Source organism: Papaver somniferum, chromosome 3 (genome assembly GCF_003573695.1).
Source record: "Papaver somniferum cultivar HN1 chromosome 3, ASM357369v1, whole genome shotgun sequence".
NCBI classification, from domain to species: Eukaryota; Viridiplantae; Streptophyta; class Magnoliopsida; order Ranunculales; family Papaveraceae; genus Papaver; species Papaver somniferum.
Window position 1 is genome coordinate 229,359,062 of NC_039360.1, and position 3,712 is coordinate 229,362,773.

The 3,712-nt window shown below is 34.5% G+C and overlaps 2 long non-coding RNA genes across 2 annotated transcripts; both read left to right on the forward strand.

Moving 5' to 3' along the window:
- Positions 1-267: 267 nt before the first annotated feature.
- Positions 268-1,924, forward strand: LOC113362242. Its single transcript, XR_003365650.1, has 4 exons — positions 268-693; positions 1,233-1,353; positions 1,583-1,657; positions 1,796-1,924. It is a non-coding gene; the product is annotated as an uncharacterized LOC113362242 (long non-coding RNA).
- Positions 1,925-2,956: 1,032 nt separating this feature from the next.
- Positions 2,957-3,712, forward strand: LOC113362243. The gene is made up of 3 exons (XR_003365651.1): positions 2,957-3,116; positions 3,321-3,389; positions 3,495-3,712. It is a non-coding gene; the product is annotated as an uncharacterized LOC113362243 (long non-coding RNA).

Here is a 3,712-nt window from a genome sequence, read left to right on the forward strand (position 1 = left end):
TAACCGAAAATCAGCTTGTGGCACTTTGGTTAGATTCCCGTATGGGTAGCCTGACCTCTCAGGTTCGACCCCTTCCCTTCATTAATTTTTTTTGAGTATAAAAATCCAGTGGCGTGCAGCTCTACCACTACCCCACTTTAATCGAGTTACAGTACATGTACATGTGCGAAATACACAAACAAAAAATCGTGTCCCTATATCTATTAGGTTTTCTTTTATGAAGTGAAGTTATAGAAGAGAGAGAAAATCAGTCAATCTTATCTCTTTTTCATTCTCCCCCGCCTCTTACTCTCTCCATTTTCTCTGTGAACATGTAACCCTAACCTATTATATGTGTTTTGTGTCTATCTTACATCTTCTAATGTTTCTGCAATAAATTGAAACGCGATCTGATCGAAGAAGAAGAAATTTTGTTTTTCTATTTCTGTTTATACTTACTCGGAACAACAGCTAAGTGAATCTATGAACTGATTTCAGTTTCAATTGTTTTTTGTTTGATCGATTATGAGTTACTTTTGATGACATATTTCTAATCTTGTTTTTCTGTGTGATTTATTAGGTTTTTTCGAAGGAGAACGAGTAGAGGAGAAACCCTAAATTTATCAGCAAGAAGAGAAGAAATCCTAGCCTCTATTTTGGAACCAAAGTGAGTTCTTCTTCGGTTTTCTTGGTGAAGTCAATCTTTCAACTCAGGTAATGTTTTCTCAAAACCCAATTTTTTTTTAACAATTTGATTTGGCTTATTGATTTGATTTTGTGTTATTAGTAATAAAGTGTTTTCTGATGGGGTTTTTATTTTTGAAGGTTGTTGTGAAGGTTATATATAAATCTGAAGGAGGAGTATAGATTTTCTGAGTAGTATTTTTTTTGGGGGTTTGTCGAATCATTAAGATGAAGCTATAGAATGTTGGACTCATAGATTTAAATAACTATGGGTCTGAACTCATAAATTTTGTGTTGTTTTGATCTTTATTTATGTTTAATAACCAATTTAAAATGATTTTGATTATTATTGTATGGGTTTATTTGTATGTATGTGGTTGATAATGGGACTGAATCTGGGATTTTTTGAGTTTTCGATAGTCGTTATAAGGATATGTTTTTATTTTTATGATTTCTGTTGGCTATTGGAACTGAATGAGGGATCTAGGTAAAGTTTTCCAGGGGAAAGAATCAATTTAGGGCTGTGAGTATGTGATTTTTGCAGTTCTAATGTTGGTTTTACTTTGCAGCAAGCAGAAGTTTTAAGGATCAACAAACTTTAAAATGGAGGAAAACTATGGAGCTAAGGTGGGGGGCATGTGTGGACTGCAGAACATTGGGAGAACGAAAGACAAAGAATGACGTAACTCGGTAGTTCTTTTATCTCGTAGCTTGGTTATGTTTATAACTTAGCTCTGTCTTTAAATATGTAATTCCTTTCGCCATTATTTTATAATTTCCCTTTAAATGTATTGCAGGTAATGGCAATGACCTCCCAGATTCTATTGGATGCTATGAGGAAAGCATTTTTCAGTTTAGATAATGTGTCTACTGGTGTTTGATAATGGTCATAAGATTAACCATTGATGGGCTTTCACAGGAAGGATCTATCTTTGCTTCTATTCCAACAACATTATTTTGGATGGCTTATATTGCTTGTTCGTTGCTTACATGGGTATGTATATTGAAGAACCAAGATATACCTTTTACTCTGAACTGTGTGTCATCTTGCTCTTCTAACACTAAATCTTGTTTTATCTTAGCCTGTTAGAGACATCTTACAATAATATTTTGTATTGTCTTTTTTTTCCAGAGTTGATGGGGTCAGTTATCTCTCATTACAAGGAATCAGTAACACCTCCAAGGAATCAACCTGTCTAATTTTAGGCCATTTGGAAGGCTTTGGCAGGACTACTTTTAATTCTTTACCAATCAGGTGAATCTACTTCTATTTTTACGCAAATTTATTATTATTGGATGGTGTGTTTTAAACTTAGTAATATTAACATTGCTTGATTTATGACATTGAATGACGGAAGTTAATGGTTGCATGAGATTGGAACAATCTATACTTTGGTCTAAAATTGATTCTGGTGTTTAGAAATTTTGCGAACATGTCAATGGTTAAGTACTGTGACAAACAAACAATTTAACACCTTATGCTCCGTTGAGCCCACAGTATGTGAAGTTTCTATGACTATGGGTGTTACAAAACGTAATATCATCTTAGATATATAAGGAACAATGTTTTTCTGTTAGTATGAGTTAGCTGTGAAGGTTCTGCAGCTAGTTTGACCTTGTTTTGTGTAATTTACTATTTTGGCAGTCTCCCAAAAGAGGGGTGAAGGCACCAGTGGCGGCAAAGAAGAAGACCGTAAGTTTTAGTTTCTTGTGAACATGTTCACCAAAGAAGCTATTTTACTAAATATGTAGCTTTCCCTGCTGAAGATGGAATTTTCATCTTGCAGGATAAGGTTGTGAATCCTTTATTTGAAAAGCGTCCAAAACAGTTTGGTATTGGTGGTGCATTGCCTCCAAAAAGGATTTGCATAGGTTCGTGAAATGGCCAAAAGTTGTCCGCATTCAACGCCAAAGGAGGATTTTAAGCAACGTTCGAAGGTTCCACCTGCTTTGAACCAGTTCACAAAGACCTTAGATAAAAACCTTGGTATGTATGTCGAGTTTCGTATATGTATTATATTTATTATGTCTCTGTGATGCTATAAGAACGATACAGTTGATTATTTCTTAGCAGGACCTGACCCAATTGCATTTGCTTTTCCAGGAAAACGACAAAGTTGGAGGACGATTTATATAGTTCAGTTACATATTACTTGGAATGCTTGTTGGACCTGAAACTATTGAAAGAGGACGATTTATATAGTTCGCCTATTTTACTACCGATCATCTAATTTACTACTGGGGTATTGAATTTTAAACAAATTTCTCATGTATAAGTCGGAAGTGTCTAATTTACTACTGATTGGTGCAATTCATTTCCTTGCAGATCGGACGATGGTGGATGCTTGCCTTACAGAAGGTGCTCACTACCAGGACCTTGTTCAGGTGCATAACTCATAAGTGTTGCAGATTTGAAAGACAATCGGCACGCAAGACAAGGCAAAGACTGTTATGTGAGTTCTGTCTTTTAGTCTACTTATATGTTATCTATTTAAGTTTCTAAACATATGTTATATTCCCTCAAACTTAGGAATATGAATTCTCTCCAAGTATCAAACTTCATGAAGAGAGATCAATAATAATGTAGTTCTTTACATTTCTTTATTCTGTTTTTATCAAAACTTGTCATTAACATGTTCAATTTTTATTATTTGTAGCTCATGCGTGTTTGATGCCAATGCTGGAATTACTTGAAATGATAAATTTGTCTATGCTCGCGTTAAATGGTATGATAACAAATCTTATTGATTCATTTCTATATTTTTATTCTCTTGCAACTTCTTATCTCATTGTGTATTAATTAAGTTAAGCTTGTTTTTTCTTGGTTGCAGCTCACAAAGTGTTGGCTCTGAATTGTGCTTGGTTAAATAAAACAATTTTTTGGTTGCAAGTATCATAATGAATAGACCTTTGTGCTTGTATTTCCACAATGTATGTATGAGTGTTGAAATGTGTGTCGCAGCCTGTGTTTCAGGATAAATTGTGTCACAGGCCTGTAAACTGGAAGCCCAGGTCCGTTATAATGGATCTGGACTATCCATTTTTTTAA